This window comes from Camelus bactrianus, chromosome 11 (genome assembly GCF_048773025.1).
Source record: "Camelus bactrianus isolate YW-2024 breed Bactrian camel chromosome 11, ASM4877302v1, whole genome shotgun sequence".
NCBI classification, from domain to species: domain Eukaryota; kingdom Metazoa; phylum Chordata; class Mammalia; order Artiodactyla; family Camelidae; genus Camelus; species Camelus bactrianus.
In genome coordinates this window covers 21923766-21940394 of record NC_133549.1, presented here as the reverse complement: position 1 = coordinate 21940394, position 16629 = coordinate 21923766, and the positions used below count along the sequence as shown (strand labels likewise).

Here is a 16629-nt window from a genome sequence, read left to right as displayed (position 1 = left end):
CCTTGGAGACTGGACATCACAGAAATGATCAATTGTAGTATTCTTTTCAAAGAACCAGTTTTGGGCCTTTTTTATTTTTTCCATTATGCATTTATTTTCTATTTCATTGATTTCTGGTTTTATCCTTATTTCCATCATTTAAATTTGCTGTTCATTAAAAAAATTTTTTTGAGATAGGTGCTTACATCATTGCTTTCAGCCTTCTTTTTCAAATAAATGCATCTAAGACTATGAATTTCCCCCAGGCCCAAATTTAGCTGTGTTCTTGAAGGTTGTTTTTTTTTTTTTTTGGTAAAAGTTCTATTGAAGTGTGACATTTGTACAAGAAAGTACACAGTATTAAATCTACAGGTTGATGAATAATCACAAAGTAAACACTCTGTTACTAGCAGCTAGATCAAGAAATGGACGACCGCTTGTTATTTCAAAGTCTGACTCTTGTAATATTGCCAGTTACCTTAAAGTTCATGTGTGATCGTTTCAACACTTGAATCACTTGTAGGTTTGTTTGTCTCTTTTGTTTTTGCTGTTAGTTTTCAGTCATTTGGTCATGTATCTTGGCATTCCTGGTAATTTTGGATTGCCTGACATTCTTTGTGAAAAATCATAGAGGTTTTGGTAGATATTATCCACAGAGGATTTTTATTAACCTTTGGCTGGCATTTAGGGTCCAAATAAATCCCCTTGGTTTATTTGAGGGTGGTCTATTTTCAGTTTGCCCTTATTCCTAGGATGTAGCCAGCCATCTCAGGGATATTAGCTGGAACCCTGGGATATTCACAGGTGCCCTTCCTTTTCAGGAAGCCTTATGCTTCTGTGTGTTTGGTTTTTTTTTAAATCCCCAGCACCGTGATATTGCCAAAATCTCTGCTTATGTGTGGTCAGCAGATTCCTCAAGGAGGAATTGCTGTGCTCTTTTCCCTGTGTTCCTTTATCTCTAGGATCTTAAGCCGTGGTTGTTGTGGCAGTCTTCAGTTTCAGTGTTTTTGTCTTCCCAGGTCAGTGTGACTGTCAAAGCTCTGTGATACTGCTATTTGTCCTCCCTGCCCCAGGTGTGAATCAGCAGATGCCCCAAGGACCAGTGTGGGGGGAATGGGGGCCAGCTTCAGTGCTCTTTCCTTCTCTCTGGGACCTTGGGACCAAGTCTTGTCTATGCTTTTGGACCCTGATGCCTTCATACAGCTGTTTTTATATATTACCGAGTTTTTGTTCTTAGTGGAAGTATTAGTGTGATACCTGCTGGAAGCCGAACTTGGTAATTAAAGTTTCAACAGAAGATTCTTAAAGATATTTAACTCAAACGAATTAATCGGGGCTTTCAATAATTTTTTCATAGCCTTTTTTTTTTTTACGGTCTGAAAACATATGTAAAAAATTTAATTTATTAATCCAACCACATTTCCTATCTTTTAATCATTCGATATGTAGCTAGCAAGTGAATAAATTTTACACATGAGATCTATGTCCTCCAGTTTGTGATCAAATTGCATAGGTCCTAGTTAATAAAGATAAATTGAGACTTCAGTAGATGATTTTTCTGCGCTAATTCCTTGAAGATTAAAAGAAACTCATAACCATTTTATGTACATTGCATAGAAGGCACTTTTGATGGTTAAAAAATTAAATGTATCAAAAATAAAGTGAAGCCAAAGATGACTAAGGGAATCATTGCTCCAGGGGAAAGCAGTCTCTGCTGTCCTTTAACGTTTTATTTGTTAATTTGGCTTAGAATGTGTTCAGGATATTCCCCGAGCTGGTGAAAGGTGTCACTTCAGCCTCCTTGGATCCACTCAGATGGAGTCTTTTCTCTCTCTGTTGCCTGGCTTCCTCTCCACTCCGTGCGTATTTTGGGATAAGGACACCACTGGTTCCCAACTATCAGCAGTTCCAGTTGCCCAAGGAGAGACTGAATGTTCTTTCTTAATACTAATTCTAAAATCCAAGGGAAGGAGTCTTATTAAGCCAGCTGTGTTGGATGCCCACCCCGCTGTGGAAGGATGCAGGGGAGGGAAGTCCATGACAGCTCATACGTACGGAAAGCAGTAAGGACCTGGGTGAACGTCAGCACACCGTCAGCCAAGGCGGCTGCGCAAAACCACGGCGGTTCTATATTGTGTCCTGTGGGTCTTCTCGTTGCTGTGCTCTGTGGGAGGGAGGCCCGTTCCTCATTGACCATCTCCTCCAAAACTGTTACAATAGGAGCGGGGACTGAGTTTTCACTGAGTTACTTCGAAGATCCATTCAGAGATGTACGGACTACTCTCTCTTTTTTTTTTTTTTATTTGATGACTCGGCCGCTTTATCTTGCTTAAGGTGACCAAGATGAGTATTGCTAAGAACCAAAGCATTATTACAGCCAGGTCTTGCTGATCAATAATAAATTACCTCTTACTCTTTTGTTCAGAGCAATCTAAATCTAAAGTCACTCAATATCTGAAACAAATTTATTAACAAGTCTCCTTTCTTCCCGCTTCTCATGACGTGCTCTTTAGGAAACTCTATGTACTTGTCCTCCAACGTAAGATGGTCATAAATTGAACTTGAAGAAATCTTTTATACAGATTAATAGGAAGAATTTAGTCAGGCACGATGAAATCTAAAGACATGAAGTAGCCACAGTATTCTTCTTTTTGGTCCATAAGGTGAAAATAACTTGCAGTTCAGTTCACCGTGTAATTCTAAGAATGCAGCTGATCTAAGAATCAGAACCTGCAGCATGGGACACGTGCATTTACACCGCGGTGGCCTGTGAGCAGTCACAGGTATCCTGAAAGCCACCTTTGTCTCTCTCACCAGTAAAGACCAGTGTGACAAGGTTCAGGACAAAACTTCCTGGTTTAGGTCAGTAACTGTCACCGAACGCAACTTTGTGTGCCCAAAGCACCCAGAGGCCAAACAAACCCAAACTTCGGTCTTGAATAGTTGTTTCTCCTGAGAACTAGGACATTCTCCTATGTAGTCATGATACGATTATCATGATACGATTAACACCTCCCCTGGAGTTAACACTAACATGATAATCTTATCTAATGTGTACTCACCATTCGTATTTTCCCAGTTGCCTTAATAACGTCCTTTATGGCTGCCTTTTTCTCTTAAAAAGAGACCAGGACCCAATCCAGGTTTACACCTTGCATTTAATTGTCATATTCTTTCATTCTTTAATCTAGAACAGTCTCCCATATTTTTTTTCCCCTTTCATGACACTGACATTTTTGAAGCGGCCGATTGTCTTAGAGAATGTTCCCTGCTAGATTTGTCTGATCGTTGCCTCAAGACGTTTTAAGTCAAATATCTGCACAAGGAATGTAACGTTACCCGTGATGCTGTGTCCTTTGCAGGGCCTCACATCAGCAGGCACATGACACCAGTTCTGTACAATATTTTGATACAGTGTCATTGCTATGATGGAAAAAGAAGAGATGAATTTTCTGGAACGCAGTGTAATTACAGGTTGGGGAATCTCAGTTCAGAAGAGGAAGACTCGTTTCTCAAGGCAGTCAGAACTCTGCTGCAGGAGCTGGTCCATTCGTATTGCTTCAGCCACAACTCAGTGCTTCCCACGTTTGGGGTGTGGGCTAGGTGTGGGGTGGCAGGAAGTATGGAGATGAAGGGCATCCCCTCTGCTCTAAGGAATGCCCTCCTAGCAGAGGAGAACCTGACATGCGTGGAATTACTTTCCAGGGGGATAAGACAGCATTTTTCAGCTTGGGTCCAGGGCACAGATGTGATCATGGCAAGAGCTGTGAATCAGTGGCTTGCAACTGGGCCAAACTAGTATCTTTTTTTCACTGCTTCTGGGTACACTCTTATGATTCTAATCAGGCCTGTCTCCTTCCTTCCTCATTCACTAGTCATTCACGTTTCTATTCCTTCACTCATGTTGACTCACCAGTGCTCTTCTCTCCACTGTCTGTGGTAGCCAGCCTCTAACATGGCCCCCACGGCCCCTCCTGCCCACAGTGTCCTCACCCTTGCCCCCTGCCTCATTGTGCCAAGGTAGGTCTGTGTGGCCCACGGCGTATGGCAGAAGGGATGTCACTCCCTCGATTAGGTTGTAGAAGGCTGGGGCTTCTGCCTCTGGCTGGTCTTCAGTCTGTCTCCTTCTCTGTCTCTCTTTCTTGCTCTTTCTGTTTTTCTGACCGCCCGCCAATTGCCATGACATGAATACACTCAGCATCCTGTGAATGGCATACATGGTGAAGAACAGAGGCCTCTGGCCAAGAACCAGCAAGGAGTGACCCCTGCCAACAAATCAGAGAGTGAGCTTGCAGGCAGATTCTCCAGGCTCCGCTGAGCCTGCACATGGGGGCGGCCCAGGCTGATCGCTTGACCACAGCCTCATGGGAGACTGTGAGCCACATCTCCCCAGCTAAGCCATTCCCAGGTTCCTGACCCTCAAAAACTGTGAGATAATAGGCATTGTTGTTTTAAGCCACTAAATTTTGGGGTAATTTGTTATGCAGCCTTGGCATCAGCTGCCACCTTGCATCTATTACCGTAACCCCTGGCCTCCCCAACTCCAGTCTGCACTCATCTGCCATCCGTGACCCCTTCTGCACTTTGCTTTCTCTTCATTCTTTTTAGAGTTCATTTTACTTTTGGGATAAGTAACATAGTTACAAGTTTCAAATATCAAAAGTTATGAAAGAGTACATAGTAAAAAGTCTCCTCATTCTGTAAACTGCCACCATCATTCCAGAGCAAGTTTAAACATTACATATTTTGGAGAGCTTTCTGTTTAGTCCGTAATGCATTTTCTCATTTTTAAAATAACTGTATAGTATTCTATTATATGAATTTGCCTCATTTCTTTAGCCAGTCCACTACTGATGGAAATTCAGTTTATTTCCAGTCTTTGGCTATTGAGATAGGCTGAAAAAAGATGTCTAGATCTGAATCCCTTGAACCTGTGAATATGTTGCCTTCCACAGCAAAAGGGCCTTTGCAGATGCGTTAAGTGAAGGATGGTGAAGTGAGGAGAGCAGCCTGTGTTGTCTAGGTGGGCCCAATGAAACCAACCACAAGGGTCCTTACAGGAGGGAGGGAGGCGCTTCAGAGTCAGGAAGGTGATGTGAGGATGGGAGTGGGGGTTGCAGCGACACAGAGTCAGGAGCTCAGAAACGTGGGAAGCCCCGGAATCTGGAAAAGGCTCTCCCCGAGAGCCTCCAGAAAGAGCAAGCCTTGGACTTCAGTTGGGCAAAGCACATTTTGGACATCTAACCTCCAAAACTGTAAAATAATAAATTTGTGTTGTTTTAAGCTACTGTGTTTGTGGGAATTGGTTGACAGCTGCCATAGGAAACCAGTACAGCTATTATTTCAAACCGTTGTAAACAAAGTTGCAGTAAAGGGTCTTGTGTATCTGGCACTTTGCCTTTGTTCTCGTGTACTTGGAGGATAAACGTCTAGGTGTGGAATCGCTCAGTCAAAGGCAGTGTTAGTGTGATAACTGCTAACACCCCCGTAGGGTTTATGCTAATTTACACTTCCGACAGCAATATGCAGCTCTCTTTCCACGGCCTCCCCAACACCTGTGCTGCCGAACGTTTGGATTTTTACCATTCTGCTAGTGAGAAATCCGAGTTTCCTAAAACAACCTAATTACGAACTTTTCCTCGTCTGCACAACAGTTTTCAAATGTCCTTCAGAGTTAGGATTAGGTCTTTATTTCTGTTTTATTTTACACCGTTTGCCTCTGTGTCCCTCCCACTACCTTACACAAAGTGGGTTCTCCCCATAGAATGGGAAAAGGTTACCAGTATCCATCCAGAGGCATGGATAAGAATGGGAAGTAGGTAGAATCCATTTTATCCATCTCTATATCCATCAAATTCCATTTAGGAAACAAAATGTTTGGACTAAAATATCCTACTTGCAGTCACTGATGAGTGAAGAGTTAAGAAAGGGTTGCCTGGCGATCAACCTGCCGACTGATGGACATCTGGTGTAGTCAACAAACACAGCGTGTGCGTGGCCACGCCCTGCCCCTGACTTCAGACCTTCCCGTCTAAGGTCAACACGATCCAGGCTCCTCGCCAATCCTTAGTGACTGTTTGCACACGAGATAAAACCTGTTTGTTGTACCCTGTTCAAGGACTAACAGCCGCACAAGAAACTAACTCAAGTGCTTTTCCAGTGAAGAAGGAAACAGACAGAAACTTCTCCCACCTTCTCCTTCTTTCCTTCGCTTGGAGCTGAGCTATACCTCCATTCCTTATGTTATCTTCTTTATTTGCATTGCCAGCGTTTTAAAAAAATTTTTTTTTCTTCCAGTTTCAACATCTTAATTTACTTTTTTGAGATCTTAAAACTTCAGGGAAAGGAAAAGCTATCACCCTCTTAAAAATACTGGAGACTTAAGTTAGTTGCTTTTGTTTACAATGTAGCCTGGTTGGTTTGAAATTTAATAAAAACTGTTACAGTAAAAGTTCTGATCTGGGAAATATCCTGGTTAATAACTTGAGCTGTTAGCTAAAATTTTTATCCCTTTAATATGTAGTGTTGAGCTTCAGTGTGAACCAATGTTAGAGTACAGGTTTAAGATTTTCAAAACTTCCAAGAAACCACAAAGCTTTATGAATCAAATGTAATAAACCACAGAAGTACAAAATGAAACAAAATCTGCTGACAATGAGCCCACTTATCAGAAATTTGTGTTTCCTGGAAAGGATATAAGACAATGAAGCCTTTTAAGAGGAACACATGCTTCCATCTCTTTGCTATTCTGAATTGGTGATTATTGACAGAAATATCCAGCAAGTGATTTCAAAGGGAGATGGGTAGTTCTCCATCCTTTCCTGGTTGTGCGTCCACATTTTGATCGGGACTTATTCTACCGGACACGTGAACTGGTGTCTGCCAGAAGGAGGGCACACTTGTGAAGGAGACCCTGTCCTGAGGTCCCGCACTCCAGGCGCTTCCTTCACTACTCAGTTGTCAGACGGAAACTTGATTACGGATAGCTTAGCGTGAGTCAGGCTGGTTTGCCACAGCTGTTGCACTAAACCTTTCTCCTCTCATAGTCATTGCCACCACGACTTCCAAACAGCATCTGTTTACTTTGAGGTAATTTTTAGGTTTATTTATTGTTTTAAGTAGAAGTACTGGGGATGGAACCCTGGGCCTCCACACATGCTAAGCATGTGCTCTACCACTGGGCTATATACCCTCCCCTTCCCCAAGTTAACTTTAAATAAAAACAAATTAATTTACGAGATTGTGAGAATGCCAACAGCACAGTAAGGCAAGGCAAGGCGGCACGATGGGCACTGGAGTCAGTGAAGCCTGGGTGCCTCCTTAGTAGCGCTCCTACATGGCGGCTGCCACACTCACCCTCGGCTGGACTGTAAGCCTGTAAGCCCCACGAGAACAGCAGCCAGCCCTGCCTGTTCACAGGGCCCCTGCATGTTCGCAGGGCAGTACCTAGTAGGCACTCAAGTACTGGCTGACTAAGAAAATGGAAGACCTGAGGATGTAGGCAGTGTTGAAAACCTGAAGTGAGAGGAACCCCGCAGAGAGATGGTTAAGAAAGGCTGACACTCAAGACAGCGTTCCTTAACCATTTTCACTATTTCCCCCCTAAGGAGAAAAATTAAATTCTCCCTAACAAGAGGAATGAAATACTAAGGAACAAGATGTTTCCCAGGTACGGTTGAGCTTTGACAGGCCACAACCACTGTAAGATCTAAGATACTCCCACCTTTCCCCACCAGGAATAAGTCTGGGGGGTCCTGCCCCAGTGGAAAGTGCACGAGCTGAGGCTTGGGTCTGCCTTTGTGAGCTCGCTTGCACTTCCTGAAGCTTTGATTCCCTGTAGGAGGGCAGGGGGCGGTGTTGCAGTGATTAGATGTGTGGTCTGTCAGCTCCTGGGTTGGGTTAGGTGTGGAGGTGAAATGAGACAGATCTTCTGGCAATGAACTCTGGCAATGAACTTGAATCCACTCCGAGAAGAAGGCTTGCTGAGAGGCGGCCAGGAAGGCAGGAAGCAGTTGGAAAATCCTGGGCCAGATTGGGTGAGGCTGGTGGATCCGGTCCTAGGCTATGAGGTTAGGCGTGTTGACCTGGTGTGGCTCTGACTTCAATGTGCCCCTGAAGAAATTCCGTGCTTCCGCTAGGGGACTCCACTTTCTGCATTTCTAACAAAAGCACCCAGGGGTGCCCAGGCTGCCCTTCCGCAGGTCATACTTTGAGTAGCGTAGAATAAACTCGTCCACGGATGCTCCTTATATTTGTTAAATTAGGACCCTGATTTGGGTATACAAATATGTATCGCATATTTAATTTACTATTAATGAAATAACCAGTCACCTTCCTTCCTCCCTTGTGAGCCTGGGTCACTCTCTGCCCACAGCTGTTGTAGGGTCCTTACACTGCATGGGTGATGAAGCGCTCTGAGGTTGGCCATAAACCTTCACGTGAGTTTTTCCATTGGATTTGATGACTTTCTGATTTCTTCTTTCTGACCTGACTTTTTAACCAACCCCAAAGTTGTGTGACTTTACTTTTGTAATTGTCTGAACTCTCTTGGGGCTGCTCATTCTTGATTCCTTGCTTCACCACCCAGGAAACGTATGACATTTTTATTTGTTTTTGCCTTTACTGCTTCTGGAACTTTTTTTTTTTTTTTTAATGGAGGTGCTGGGGATTGAACTCAGGACCTTGTGCATGCTAAACATGTGCTCTACAACTGAGCTGTACCCTCCCCCCAGAACTTGTTTTTAAAGTACTGTGACTTTTCACAATGAGAAGAGTACAGATTTTTGCTAATGCTACAATCAATAGTAGTTCCTTTCAGTTGAAATAACGCTGAGACCATGTCTAATAGTACAGGGGACAAACATGGGCTTAGGAGGTAACTTCTGCCTCTGGGATTCTCTGTGGTGGGCTTCTAAAAATTTTATTATTTTTGACCTCATTTGTTTTTCTCGTTGCTGAAGAGCATTGTCAAACATAAAACAGAGTTTCAGACTATAGTGAAGAAACAGGACACTGAGCACAGAAGAAGGAACTAACCATCCTTTGGCCTGTACATTTTGCTTTTTATTTATCTGGATTCAAGATGGAGACCAAGTCTTGAAGTTTCTGACCTTTGATTCTTTCAGAATTGTGATGGTCCATGCGCTCAGTTTTAGATGTGACCTTGGAGTAAATGTTTTCTTTTACAGCCATTTTCACAGGGTGTCCAGATGAACTGTTACTGCTCACCACAACTCACCAGATTCATTAAGCAGGAAATTTGTGGAAGTCTTTTCTCTTCTGGCTGAAAGTGTTTTTCTTGATAAAACTTTTTCTAATAAAGAGAATTTTCTGTCTCTTGGAGTAGTCCTAGTAATAAGGATAAACACTCTGGAATGGTTGTTTTTTCGGCGGAAGGCCATGTAAACGTTTCTATTTCTCTATGTGATTTATGGGAAGGGTTGACAAACATTGTTAAAACAATGATCATAAATAGAGAATGTGTCAGAGTTTGGACTCAGCACTGTGGCTGCTATCGACCCAGAAGAGAGTATGGGAAACCGGTGTGCCGGCGAGGGCACACATTTACAGCAGTGGTTTTGCAGGTTGCTTGTCAGAACTCATCTACCAGTAGACCAGTGTTTTATGATATTAGGTGAGGCATTTTGTTAAGGGTTTCTTCTTTTTCTAAAAAAAATGTAACTATAGTTGATTTACAATACTGTGTTAGTTTCAGGTGTACAGCTTCAGATTCTTTCCCATCATAGGTGGAATATATTATCAAGATAATTGAGTATAGTTCCCTGTGCTCTACAGGAGGACCTTTTTCTTTATCTATTTTATATATAGTAGTTTGTATCTGCTAATCCCAAATTCTGAATTTATCCCTCCCCCTCCCACTTTGGTAACCATGAATTTATTTTCTATGTCTGTGAGTCTGTTTCTGTTTTGATATGTATTTTTTTAGATTCCACATATAAGTCATATCATATATTTGTCTTTCTCTGATTTATTTAGTATGATAATCTTTAGGTCCATCCATGTTGCTGCAAATGGCAATATTTCATTCCTTTTTACACCTGAGTAATATTCCATTGTGTATATATACACACACACACACATATATATATGTATGTATATATATACACACCATATTTTTTTATCCATTCATCTGTTGATGAACATTTAGTTTGTTTCTATGTCTTGGACATTGTGAATAGTGCCACTATGAACATTGGGGTGCATTTTTTTTTGACTTGCATTTAACTATTTTTTAAATTCTTTTTTGTTTTTTTTTATTTGTTTTTTGGGAGGAGTTAATTAGGTTTATGTGTGTGTGTATGTGTGTGTGTGTATATATGTATATTTATATATATATATAAATTTTTAATGGAGGTGCTTAGGATTGAATCCAGCACCTCATGCATGCTAAGCATACAGTCATCCACTGAGCTGTGACCCTCCCCCAACTATGTATCTTTTTGAATTACAGTTTTTGTCTTTTCTGGATATATGCCCAGGAGTGAGATTGTTGGATTATAAGGTAACTCTATTTTTAGTTTTTTAAGGAATCTCTAGGGTTTCTTTTTTTTTTTTATTTTTTAAAGACGCTTAATATAGGTTAATATCCATTTATAAAACAAATTTGGGGGAATACTTACAAATGCCTAGTATTGTTCTTTTATGGTGCTACATGAGGATTTTTGCTGGCCATGTAATTATTTCATTCATTAATCAGAAAACATTTATGTCTAACCCCTGCTTTCTCTCTGTTGACCTTGGTTGCTCTTGGCCTTTTGCAGTTACATATAAATTGTAAAATCATCAGGTTTTATTTTGTGACAGTTGGGATTTCCATTGGGATTCAAATGATAGGTGATTTGGTGAGAACTTTATAGTATCAAATCTTCCAATCGATGAATTTATCACCCCACTTATTACGTTTTTGCATTCTAAAATTATATGATTTTCTCTATGAAGGTCTACACATTTTGTGGATTTATTGCTAGGCTCATTGCATATTTGGTGCTTTGTAAATTACATAATTAAATTTTGATTTTGAATTGTTGGGTGTATAACTAGCTAACTTGCTATATTATAGATGTTTTTAGATGATCAATGTACACAATCATATTATCTGTAAATGAGTTTTTTCCTCCATTACCAGTTCTTTTGATTTTTAGGTATTTTCCTTTTTATTTGCTTTTTGTTTATTTTCCATGGACTAGGACCTACAGTAAAATGTTGAACAGCAGTGCTGACAGTGGTCGTCTTTGTCTTTTCAGTTTCGGAGTATACTTCCCGTGTTTTCATGTCAAGAATGTTGTCTTTTATTTATGATAGGTCTCCTTTATCAGAATAAAGAAGTTCCCATCTATTCTGATTTTGCTTAGTGTTTTTTTTTAATCATGAAATCAGTTTTGAATTTTATCAAGTACTTTTGATGCATCTGAGATGACCTTTTTCCTCCTTTAATCCCCTAACGTATTAATGTTTTTCCATGTTAAAATCAAGCATTCTTGGTATAAACAAAGCTTACATTGTCCTTTTTATATATTATTCTGGAAATGTTTCTATTGATTTCTAGTTTAATTCTTTTGTCAGAGAACACACTTTATTTGATTTCAATTCTTTAGTTTTGTTAGAGTTTGTTTTATGACCCAGAATATGGTCTATGGCACCGTGCCATACTGATCATTCTTCAAGTTTTGACTTCTTTTCCCAGTCTGCCTGCTGTTTACCTTTCGAAATCCTCTGATCACTGTTTATATTTTGTTGAGAGTTCTTTTAATCAGTGGGAATGACTAGCTTGGGTAGCACCACAAATTGTCAACACATTCTGAAAATAACTTTTGATCCACATTGAATAACATTGGTTTGTAAATATCTTTTCTTGCATTTGCCTTGTTGGATTTTGGTACCAAGGTTATTTTTATTTTAACCTCATAAAACAAGTTGGGAAGTGTTTGTTTTTCTATTCTCTGCAAGAGTTAGTTAGATTTTTTTAACTTGTATGTTTCATGGAAATTTTTGGTGAAGACATCTGGACCTGGAAATTTCTTTAAAGGAAGATTTTTTGACTACTGATTCTCAATATATTTAATATGAGAAGACTTTTCATTCTACTTTGAGTCAGTTTTGATGTTGCTTTTTCCTGGATTTTTTTTTTCATCTATACTTTAAAGTCTGTTGGCATAAAGTTATTCAAAATTGTAACTTATCTTTCCAAAGTCTTCAGATCTATAGTGCAAGCCTTTTAAAATACTGTGTATTATTTATTTTTCTATTGCTTTTTCTTAGTAACTCTTACTAAAGGTTTGTGAATTTTATTATGTGGTTTGAAGAACCAAGTTTTAGTTTGGTTGATGCTAGTTTATGTGTGTATATGTTTGTATTTTATTCATTTCTATTATGTCTTCCTTGTTTCTTTGAGTTTATCGTGTTCTAATTTATTTACCAATACTTAGTTTATTGATGTTTTTCAAAGTTTCTTTTCTAATGTTCATATTTAAGATTATGAATTTCCCTTTAAAAGTGGGTTCAGCTATATCCTATAGTTTCTGACGTGTAGAACTGATGATAATTTTTCTTATAATTTTATTTTTTGTCCATGGGTTACTTAGAAGTGTATGTCTAAATTTCTAAAATGTGGATTTTCTGGTTAGCCTTTTGTTTCCCGTTGCTAATTTAATTATGTTATTGTCAGACATTGTGATTTGTATTAACTCTACTTTGAGATTTGTTACTTGCTTTGCCACTCAAGTATATGGCTGATATTTCTGAAGTTGTTTCACATTTACTTGAAAGGAAATACATTTCTGGAATCGTTAGATCTTGTGTTCTAATATGTCCATTGAGCATATTTTTTCATAATTTGGTCAAAATCTTCAACATTCTAATTTTTATTTTTTCTACTTGATGAGAGGTATGTTAGATATCCCTCATGGTTGTGGATTTGTCTTTCTCCTTATATTCTGTCAACTTGGGCTGTTTTTTTGAGGCTATATTTGGGTACTTTCAATTCAAAAAATATGTGTCTTTGTAATTTGAACTTTTATCAAAATAGTTTTTCATTTGCATATGCTCAGCTTTTTGAATAATACAATAACTTTGGTTAAACTGTTCTCTGTATGTGTATTACATGTATATTTACATATATTTTTTAACTTTTAACCACTTTGTAACTTTACGATTTTGTAAAACAGCATGGAATTGGATTTAGCAACTTAACAATTTTTAGCTGGATTAGTCAATTTGCATTTACTGTGTATCCTAACAGGGCTTTTATACGTCATGGTTGAGTGTCTGATATGTATGTGTGTGTGTGTGTGTGTGTTTGTATCATTTTCTTTTATACTTTCTATTTGTCCTACTTTTATGTTCTCCCACCCTGTGTTTCTTGCCTTCTGTTGGACTAGCGTGGCATTTTTTCTTCTCTAGTCATTTGGGAGTTAACATTTTTGTTTGTATTTTTTTCAGTGGCAATCATAGTAACCTCAACATTCATATTTAAGTTGTAAGTGTCTAAAGTTGGTTTACCCTTCTTCTGGGTGATACCAGAGCTTTCGAATACTTTAATTCCCTTAACTCCTTGAGTTTTATTATTATGTTTACATTTATTTTCATCTTTTAATTGAGATAATTGTAGATTCACATGTGGTTGTAAGAAATAGAGATCCCCGTATACCCTTCACTCAGTTTCTCCCAATGTTAATATCTTTCAAAACTATAATATAGTATCCCAACCAGGAAGTTGACATTAATGCGTCTGTTAATCTCACGCAGATTTGATCAGTTTACTTATTTGTGTGTATTTAGTTCCATGCGCATTTATCACATAAGCGACCACCGCTACTGTCCAGATGCAGATCAGTTCCGTCAGAAGGGTCCCTTGTGTTGCTGGTTTACAGCCCAGACACTGCTTTCTCCCCTCACCCCAGAAACGACCAGTCTATTCTCCATCTCTTAATTTTATCATTTCAAGAACATTATATGCATGAAACCATACAGTATGTAATCTGTAGAGACTGACTTTTTCGCTCAGTCTGATTCTCTTAAATTCATTCAAGTTTTGATATATTTTAATTTCACCATTTTTCGTTTTATATTTCATGGGAAATTACTTCTGTTGCTCTATATAGTCAATGTTAGTTTAGTTTTAACCCCCAATTCACCTGTTCTGTTGTTGTTATCCGTTCCTTCTTATATCTCAGACCTTCCTCTTGGGCCCACTTTTCTCCTGCCTGAGATACATCCTCTTGTGTTTTGTTTAGGAATGGTCTCCCGAGGCAAATTTTGGTGTACTGTAAACTGCCTTTGTTTCACTCTCATACTTTTCTTTAGAGAAAAACAATGTATTGAGGTATAAGGTAATTGTAGGTAAGTACATGCAGGTATAAGGAACATACAAGTAAGATTACACACACACCCCTACATGAATTTTGCACAGTTAGCAGGTAGGACATGGAAGGTTACCAGCTCCCCCAGAAGCCTCTCTTACATTCCCTTCCAATTGCTACCCTCACTTCCTCCACAAAGAGATCTCCCGTTCTGACTTTTTACACTAGAGGTTAGTTTTGCCTGTTCTTGCCCGTGTGGAAAGAGAATCTGATTTTTGTGTCTGGCTTCTTTTCCTCAACGTTGCTCTTGTGAGATGCATCCTGGTGATGCACCTGAGGGGTGAGTTCATGTTCATGGTTGTGGCCATTTCTAATTTTTTAAAATTAATGATCCCCACGGCCTTCCTCACTTCAGGGTTGTTTTCAGTTGGGTCAACTACAGCAATGTTGCTGTGACCTTTCTGTGCCCGTCGTGTGGTGCACACGCGTGCACTTTTACTGGGTGTCAGGAGAGGGGGGTTGCTTCGTAGAGCACGTGTGCGTTCAGCTTCAGGAGACACTGCCGAAAGGTCTCCACGCTGCTTGTGCCAAGTTACACTCCCAGTGCCTGCGTGTGAATGTCCCAGTTGTCCTCCCGACCTTCCCAGTACTTACCATGGTGCCAGCTTGAAGAAGTTTTCACTTTAATTTAGCCATTCTGGTGGGTCAGTGGTAGTACTTCATTGTGTTTGTGATTTGATTTTCCTTGATACCTAAATCAGCTGAGCATCTTTTCAGATGCTGTAGTTTTGGCCACTTGGATATTCGCTTTGGGGAAGAGCCTGCTCAGGTTTCCTGCTTATCTTTCTATTTAGTTGCTTGTCATTTTTATTGTTGATTTGCAGGAATTCTTAAATATATTCTAAAGTCCTCCAATTATATTTTCTCCTACTTGATGGCTTGCTTTTTCATTCTTTTCATGATTTCTCTTGATGAATAGAAATAATTGTAATAGTCTAATTTATCCATCTTTTCTTTTATAGATAACATTCTTGGTGTTCTTTATGGGAGTTTTTGTCTAATCATAGGTCATGACGATAGTCTATGTTATCTTTTAGAAGCCCTTCTGCATTTATATCTATAATCTATCTGGAATTGGTTTTTATGTATGATGTAGATTTTTTAAAAATATGGCTGTCCTGTTGACTTAGCGCTATTCATCATGCCCATCTTTTCTTCACCATCCTTCAGTATATATTTTATTATAAATCAAGCACCGCAGATAGATAAGATAGCTAGATATGGGCCCTTTTCTGATCTCTAACCTCTTTCATTGGTTTATTTGTATTTTGTTTGGTTCTGAGAATAAGAAATATAATAAAACACAGTCCCTGCTCCTTAAAGTGCTTACAGTCTAATGTAGGAATCAGTGAAGTAAACAGCTAATTTCAACGTAATGGGATCTAGAAGGAAAAAATGTTAAAACCATGGTTGCATTTAAGTTTAGAATTAAACTGTTAAGATTCACTTTAGTAAAGAAATGATATTCAGCAGTAAGACTGTTCTCATAACTGAAAGCTATTTTGCATTTCACGTCTTAGATTTTCTTTATAGTTTACCATACACGAATGTATCCCTGCACACACATTGCTTAGCCTGGCCTGTTTGGCATTCATGTAAAATGGCATCAAGCCACATGTGTTCTGTGCTGTTTTGGTTGTGGCTCAATAAGTTTTTAAGACCAATTATGTTTTAGTGATGGAATTTCAGGCCATGGGAAAAATTTTGTTCCAACTGCTTCCATTAAATCAGTAGTTCCTAACATACGGTATATAATGTGACATGAGGCATTAAAATTTTAAAACACTGATCATTTTCCAGTTATTTTTATGGTTTCTGAAGTTGATAAAAAATGATGCTGCTTTTCCATTGCTTACGGGATAAAATTTCAAGCTAATTTAAGGACATGGAAGTCAGTTGTCTTACACGTGATCAGATACTTTCCACATCCGTGCCGCATGGCAGAACGCTGCAGTGGCACGGGAACGACACCCTTGGATAACGCTGCCTTGTAGAGTAGTGCCTCTTTCTGGGCAAGGGGGATTTATCATTGTCTCCTTCTGGGCGGGGCCAAGGCAGCGTTGCTCCGTAGGGAAGTTGCCATTGGCTGAGTAGCAGCAGCACGCTAGGCAGCGTTGTGAAAATGGTGAAATGGAACTTAGGTTTGCCATTCTTCCGCCATGAGTGCCTATTAAGGATGTACATATTTGGATGGATGTCAACAAATTTAAGATTTCCTTGGTTATAAGATTAAATACCACCTGTGTCTGGTCTCCTTCCCTGACAGATGGGG

The 16629-nt window shown here is 39.4% G+C and overlaps 1 protein-coding gene across 3 annotated transcripts in view; it reads left to right on the top strand.

The window, feature by feature from the left end:
* FANK1 (fibronectin type III and ankyrin repeat domains 1) overlaps nucleotides 1-16629 on the top strand; it is a 91477-nt gene that overhangs the window by 8859 nt on the left and 65989 nt on the right. The gene's annotated exons all lie outside the window — the stretch shown is intronic.